The sequence below is a fragment of the Myotis davidii genome, unplaced genomic scaffold, assembly GCF_000327345.1.
Source record: "Myotis davidii unplaced genomic scaffold, ASM32734v1 scaffold705, whole genome shotgun sequence".
NCBI lineage: Eukaryota > Metazoa > Chordata > Mammalia > Chiroptera > Vespertilionidae > Myotis > Myotis davidii.
In genome coordinates, this window is record NW_006296405.1 from 1,417,156 (window position 1) to 1,425,201 (window position 8,046).

Consider the following 8,046-nt stretch of genomic DNA (forward strand, 5'->3'; position numbering starts at 1 on the left):
TCTTTTATTTGGTTTTGTCTTCCTTCCTTAAGTCTAATATTTGGGTTTCTTCTTTTTTTTTAACTAAATTTTTGTGATTGCCCATATTTTAATTTTAAAATTCTATTTTATGCAAATTTGTGTGTGTATTTGAGGGGGTGCTGGGTGAGGAGAGAGCCACATTAATTCAGTCTGCCATGTTGCCAGAAGTCCCACTCTGGCTTTCCTGTGTTGTTATTATTATTCCTAACAATCTGTATGTCTGTAAAGTGCACTATAATTTGCAAAAAGATTTCACATAGTTTCTCTGAGAAATAAGTATTACTGCTCCCATATTGCTGAGAGGAAAACCGAGACTCAGTTTTGAATCTTAGCTTTTGGACTTGGAATCCTCTGTATTTCATAGCTTGGGTTTTACATGGGGACCTAGGCCATATGTGTGTTTCTACTCCAGAAAGGGCAGGCAGTATATATGTGTGTGGTAGGCATGGAGAGGGCAGAAGAAAAATAAATCCAGGAAAAACAGGGCTCGTCCGGGATTTGAACCCGGGACCTCTCGCACCCTAAGCGAGAATCATACCCCTAGACCAACGAGCCTGTTATAGTTGCCTCCTGCCAGATGTGCCTTCCCTGCCACATCAGCTTCAGCCATAGTGTGTGGTTTCCAGAGGTGGCTTCATTTTTCCAGGCTGGCTCCCAGCCCAGGCTGGCTGCACGCCCCAGGCCTCGCTCTCTCCTCCTCCTCCCCGTCGCACTTCAGGGCTACACAGAAACCCGGTACTCTAGGCAGGGCCCCTCCTAACCCGTGATCAGTCTCTCCAGGGCTCCCACGTGGAGCTCCTAGGTTGCTGCTGGGGAAGAGCAGAGAAGAAGTCAGACTCCAGCAGCCTCCACTGTCCAGGGAAACCCAGGGCTCAGGGAGCCTGTCTGGCATCTCCTGCACTGATGACGAACCAGGCTTCTGTCTTACCTCAAGATCAGGCCACCAAAAAACCCTCCAAACCAAAGAGCTTCCTGTGTGTGGGTGTGGGAGGCGGCCCAGGTCACCTTCACTGTGTGAAATTTGCTGAGTTATTCAGTTTCTTCACCCGTCAATTGTGGAAGTAACACCTGCCCTGTCTGCCTCGCAGAAGGTTTTGAGGATCCAGGGAGACAATGTCTGTGAAAACGCTCTGCACACTGTAAAGCTCTATAAAGGAACTGGGTTATGATGGTGCCATCGTGAGGGCCAGGGGAATACACAAGAGGAAAGCTGCCACTTAATGCTGACGATGGGCTGGGCTGTGCGCTCCTGGCTTACAGATCCTATTTCACCTTCTGACAACCTGGTGAGGCTGGTGCCAACCCCATTGTAAGAAATAAACTTGCCTAAATTTAGCTTAGAAGAGGCACACATTTCAATGGAAGCCTGTTTTAAATTCAGTTCACACTGCTACCCAGACTTTCTAGAAAACCAAAGATGGGGGTACGTACATCCGGTAAATACCCTCCCTCTCTCCGCTGCCCATCCTGCCCATGGAGGCTGCAGGGAAACCCTGCTGACGGGCCAAGGGCGGCCTGGGTGGGGGCCCTTTGGGCTGAGAGTTCCCCAAATGAGAGTGACTGGGAGGTCAGCCTCAGAGAGCGGGGCCTTGTGGGAGACTGCACCCATCACACCCAGGGACGCTGCTCGCTCCCAGGGGAAATGGGAGTTCCGGGGGAACCTCTCTTACTGGCCTTTGGTTCCTGCCCTGTGTTTAGCTCTTGGCAGCCATGCTGACAATACAAACGATTTCCACGCATTTCGGTGTAAGCACTTTACCAGGTGAATCTCATTTCATCCTCACAGCACCACTTAGCTAATGTCTGTGGAATGCACGGACAGAGCCCTGCCAAGGCATTAGGGATGAGTTAAAAGTCAGGAGTTTGCACAAAAAGTCGCTAGTGCAACAGATATTCAGGTGAATCCTCATCCCTTGGCTTGAAGTAGAAACTGTAATCCTGAAGACACCCTCCCACCCGCCGTCCATGTAAGCAGGCTTCCTCCTGAGCCAATCCCTCCCCTGGATAAGCAGGAAGAATGGCCCACCTTAGAGAATGGATTGGCCAGCATTCCTTACTACCCAGGGGGTGAAATTTCATTATCTCCACCCAGGAGTGTCTGGACCAGACAGTTGGCTCTGCTAACTGATCATGGCCGGAGCAAAAGGTGACAGCTCATCCAGTCTAAAGCCAGAGTCTTTTCTGGGTAGCCGTTCCCGGCTTTAAAGTGGCTTATAAATAAAAGCACACTCAAGGCGTTGTTCCATTACCTCAGCAGACATTCCCTGCATTGTTCGTCCTGGTGGGTGTGCCAGGGAGTGAGGTTGCTCCCAGCAAGGGCTCCGAGGGGGATTTTACTGAGAATATTTCAGGGCTGACACCAGCGTTGGGCCCCAGCCAGTGCTTCCCTCCAGGGGTGCTGCTGGAATTTGGGGCAGGATTCTTCTTCTTTGTGTGGCCTGTCTGGAGCAAGTTTCTGCCCACTGAATACCAGTAATCATTCCTCCTTCACGGTGTCAGCCATGACCCCCCACCCCCACCCCCAACACACACACACACACACACACACACACAAACGCTTCCTGGTGTGGGCTTCCGGGGCGAGGAGTGCTACCCTGGTGGAAACCCCTTAGCGATGACCATGCATTCTCTTTCCAGGCTAAAATGACTGTGGTCTTGCTCTAGGGGCAGTGGGACTTCAGGCCCAAATGACTTCTCTCTGCATTTAAAAAGCCACCAATGGAATCCTCTGGGAGAATCCACTTCTGAGACTTTCCCCCCATCCTGAGGGTAGCTTTCAGTCAGGCAAACCCTTGGATGGTTCCTCATTTGCACAAGAGCAAGTTGACCTTTTTCTTATCTCATTCCCTGTCCCTCCTGAGTGCAATGAGGCCTCTCCTCCCCTGGTGACTGGACATATAAGTGTTTGATTACTGCATGTAGAGAGACTGGGAGTGGGGACTTGGGGGCCTACATCCCAGGCCTGATGTAGGATCTCAGTTCTACTCTCTACATGCAATAACCAAACACTTATATGGAGAGCCCTAGGGGTCAGAGGTTAACAGGCAACATTGTCACAACACATCATCTCAAGCCACTGTGAGCACTTTAACAAAGACAATGAAGAGACTGAAATTGTTAAAGATTTTGCTTATCTTCATTCAGTCATCAATTCAAATGGAGACTGCAGCCAAGAAACAAAGAGAAGGCAGAGACCCAGAAGGGCAGCAATGGAAGAATTGGGAAAGGTCACCACGAGCAAAGATGTGACATTGGAGACGGAGGCCAGGATCATCTGCACCCTCTTATTCCAGTTACTATGTGTGGATGCAAAAGTCGGACAGTAAAGATAGCTGATAGGAAAAAAATTGATTCATTTGAAATATGGGGTTGGAGGAAGGCCTGGGGGGGGGAGCGGGAGTGGAGTGGAAGGGGTCAATGGGAGGGGGGTGAAAGGGGACATCTGTGACACTTTCAACAATAAAGATATATTAAAAGAAAAAGAAATATGGGATTGGAGGAGAGCTCCATAGATACCCTAGACCAGGGGTGGGGAACATCTGGCCCATGGGACCTTGAAAGGCTAAGAAATCATGTGGTCTGGCCCTGCCAAGGCATTAGGGATGAGTTAAATGTTTGACCAAATATCACAGGCTAATTTTTTAAGTTGATAATTCTGTATGGCCCGTGAATGATGTTATAAATATCCAAATGGCCGTTGGCAGAAAAAATGCTCCCCACCCTGCAAATTAAGCCTGAAGCATCACTGGAAGCAACAATGACAAAACTAAAGCTGTCCTACTTAGGGTACATCATGAGAAGGCAGGGTTCTTTGGAAAAGACGATAATGCTAGGACCCAGCAGGAAAAGAGGGAGATCAAACACAAGATGGACCAACTTCATAAAAGAAGCCAGAGGCATGAGTCTGCAGGAGCTGAGCAGGGCTGTTAAGGACAGGACATCATGGACATGGCTCATTCAGAGGGTCACCAGAAGTTGGAGCCACCTCCACAGCATGTAGCACACACATCAAAAACACAGCAAAGCCTGGCCAGTGTGGCTCAATGGTTGAGCATCAACCTATGATCCAGGAGGTCATGGTTTGATTCTTGATCAGGGCACATACTCCATTCACAGTAGGGGGCCTGCAGGAGGCAGCTGATCGACAATTCTCTCTCATCACTGATGTTTCTTTCTCCCTTTCCCTTCCTGTCTCTGAAATAAAAAATATATATATAGCCAAAAGTGCTCTGGAAGGGTAGCTCAGTTGGCTAAAGTGTCATCCTAATACGCCAAGGTTGTGGGTTCGATCTCTGGTCAGGACACATACAAGAAGCAACCAATGAATGCATATATAAGGGAAACAACAAATCAATGTTTCTCTCTCTCTCTCCCTCCCTCCCTTCCTCTCTCTCTCTAAAATCAATAATAAGAAAAAAAAGAAAACACAGCAAAAGTGGACACCGGTTTCCTCTGGAGAGGGGAACTGGGTGGCTGGGAAATAAACTTACTGTTCACCGTATATTCCTTTGTACTACTTGAATTTTTGAGCTCTGGACGTATATAGAATTCACTCAAAACAAAAATTACATTATTACAACACTAAGCAGAGAGAAACAATAGAGAGAATAGGGAGAAATGCATTTCAGAGAGCCGAAATGTCCCCTGGATCAGAGCAGCCCAGCAGAGCTGGTATCGGCCCCATCCTGATGGTTCTGGTTTATGTCCACTTCCAAACTGTGCTTTGGGTCGAGTCCATATGGAGGGGTGGTAGTCAGAAGCTGGCCCAGTCCCGTGAAACTGGGATGTCCACTCAGAGCAGTTGTTGGGGACATGGTTTATTTGATCACACCAGCGTCTCCTTCGTGAAGTCCCCAAGGGGGCATTACTGTCTGTCCTACTCCCAAGAACAGTTGGTTTGCGTTTGCTTTTTGGACACTGCATTATGGAAATGAGCAGCTGCTGGAAAGCACACATGTGGTCCATCCGTAGGGACCTCACAGGGTGGTCACTGTCCGTTTCATTCCTGTCTCTTGAACTGTCCACTGTTGTCCCTCTTCTTTTGCTCTGATGTCCGATGCATGATTTCCTGTTGTGTCCCCTATATGCCTGCAACCTCTCTTAAACTATTCCTGGAATAAGCTCCTAGAAAATGGGGGGGGAGGTGGTGGGGTGGGCTGAAACTCTTCAGAAAATATGCTCTTTTTCTAGAACTTTTCTTTTTTTAGAATGAAAAACGACTTTTCTCTTGACTGTTCTCCGTTCAGTTCTGGGCATTTGTAAGTCTAACTAATGGTCCTCAGCCAGCGGGGAGGGAGGGGACAGGGTGATTTTGCCTCTCAGAGGACTTCTGTGTCTGGAGACTTCTTTGGTTAGCATGACTGGGATGGCGGGGCTGCTGTCAGCATCTAGTGGGGAGAGGCCGGGGAGGCTGTGAAACATCCTGCAGTGAGCAGACAGCCCCGCGACAAACAATTGTCTGAGCCCACACGGCAGTAGTGCTGTGGTCGGGAACCCTGGTCTAACCATACTTAATATGACCTTCAGTGAAACCTTGGTGTATTATAATGTCCCTAAATTAAAAAGTGACTTTAAATCTGAAAAGGACACTAAATATGTTAAATAGACTTTAAATGTCTCCTGTTTTATATCATTGCCCTCCTTCTTTACCCCATGCTTCCCTCCTCCTACTCCATGGCTTTGATGATTCTGGAGATTTTTTGTCCCTTGCTTAGGTGCCAGTGAGGCTCTATGCCAGTGATGGCGAACCTATGACACACGTGTCAGAGGTGACACGTGAACTCATTTTTTTGGTTGATTTTTCTTTGTTAAATGGCATTTAAATATACAAAATAAATATCAAAAATATAAGTCTTTGTTTTACTATGGTTGCAAAGATCAAAAAATTTCTATATGTGACACAGCACCAGAGTTAAGTTAGGGTTTTTCAAAATGCTGACACGCTGAGCTCAAAAGGTTCGCCATCACTGCTCTATGCTTATCTGCCCCTCTTAGCTGGGGCTGGGTTGCCCCTTACTTGCACCCATTTCCTCTATTTATCTAAGAGAGAGAGAGAGAGAGAGAGAGAGAGAGAGAGCAATTTGTAGTCCCACTTATTTATGCATTCATTGGTTGCTTCTTGTATGTGCCCTGGCCAGGGATCAAACCCACAACCTTGGTGTATTGGGTTGACACTTTAACCAACTGGGCTACCCTGCCAGGCCCGTCCTTACTTCTGAAGTGGGTGGAATAGGGTGAGAAGGGACTGTCTGGAAGGGGATGGGGAGGCCAGTGTGCAGCCACCTGTCCTGGACAGTGGAGTAAGAAGGCTTGGTGTCTTCCCACCACATCATTTTGGGCGGAGCCTCAGCCCAGGGGCTGCCCTTGCAGGCTCCTGTCAGATCCATATGCAGAGGCGGGCAGCTCAGCAGAGCCCAGCAGACAGACAGCTGAGGCTGACTCCCTGCCCTCAGCCAGGGCCATGTGCCCAGTCCAGGGTTAGGCACTGCACACACTGCCTTCAGGAGTGGCCTCTGTCTGGTCCAGGTCCCAAGCGCCTGCCAGGGGAAGGGTTGTGCTGACTCAGACAACCGAGTGGAGGCCAAGGAGCAATTGCAATTCCCAGGCCCTTACCGTAGCTGGGTCTCTGCCAGGAACCCCACCTGTGGGGGAGTGTCTGTGGGGAGCGTGTGTGTAGAAATGTCAGTCTTTCAGAGCGGCTGACAAGTCTCCATCTAGCCTTTCCAGCTCGGCAAAAAAAGGCATTCAAGGGACATAGATTTTAGTCGTAAGGTGTGGCCTTGTGGGAATTTCAGATGGAAAGGCTGGTGTTTGTCCAGCATCATTCGCTTGGTGGGAATTGAGCTCCAGCTCAAATCTCTGCTCAGTTTTCACCCCAGCTCTCCCTTTTCCTGGGGTCCTCGGAGATACTCAGCCGTCAGCCTAGATTTGAGGGGAGTTAATATACGGATTTGAAGGCTCCCCGCTCTGTGTCTTCCTTCACTGCAGGAAGCCCACCTTCCAGACTCTGTCCTTGGACTCTTCAAGCCAACAAATGCTGTCCCTTGTCATGTAGACTGAGGGGGACCCAGGGGGGAAACCCATTTAAATGTAGTTGGCTCTTTTCATCCAGGTGTCTGGGTGCTTCACAGTGCTTTCAAGTAGTTGTTTTTCCCGTTTTGTCCAGAGTTTATAATTCTTGCCTCTGGTGGGTAATCATCGACTATATGCTGCTCTGCCGTTACGGGCCATCCTTCCACTCTAACTTACCATATGGAATGTGTGTCACTTTCATCTATGCATTTACTGCGCGCGGGGTGGGGAAGGAGATGCAGCCCTAAGGGCTGACGTGCAGTGTTGAGTGCAAGTGTAGGTGGAGCTTACAGCAGAGCTGGCATCACTGTGGTGGGCTTCACAGAAGGGGTCTTGGCCAGTCAGGCTGTGAAGGCGGGGCAGGACGTGGGTGAGCGGACAGGAGAAAAGACTGTGACAGCTTGGGCACTGCTGGGCTAACGGCAGAGACAGGCATGACCATGGTGTGAGAGGGACAGTGCTCCAACCAACCTCAGCCTGGTTGCGGGGGTCTGAGCAGGAAAGGTATACTCTCTGGGCAGACTCAGCGTGGAGAAACAGAGGCAGCCGATGCTTTCGACGGTCCCCTTCCATGAAGGCTGTGCACTAAGGTGCTCCCAGGGCATTCCCCGTTCCCCGTCCTTTCCTGCAGCCTGAGGCTGGTTCCAGGCGGGTTGAGAGCCCCCATCTCTGGAGAGAGAGACTTAGGGGCAACCACCACAAAGGGGGAGGTGAGATGCAGACACCTAAAAGGAGGGAGTGGTGCCAGAAGTTAAACCGAGTGGGTGCCCTGGAGAGCTCCATTCAAAGGGAAAATGACAGAGCGGTGGAAGCCCTGGCCGGCGGGCTCAGTTGCTTGGGCATTGTCCTGGGCACCGAAGGGTTGCCAGCTGCCAGGGTTTCAGGCTCAATTGCATGTGGGGAGTGTGCAGGAGGCAGCTGAGGGATGTTTCGCGCTCACATAAATATTTCCCT

At 49.7% G+C, this 8,046-nt stretch overlaps 1 non-coding gene across 1 annotated transcript; it reads right to left on the reverse strand.

The window, feature by feature from the left end:
• Positions 1 to 504: 504 nt before the first annotated feature.
• On the reverse strand, positions 505 to 576 carry TRNAP-AGG. Its single transcript has one exon. It is a non-coding gene; the product is annotated as a tRNA-Pro (tRNA).
• Positions 577 to 8,046: the final 7,470 nt, after the last annotated feature.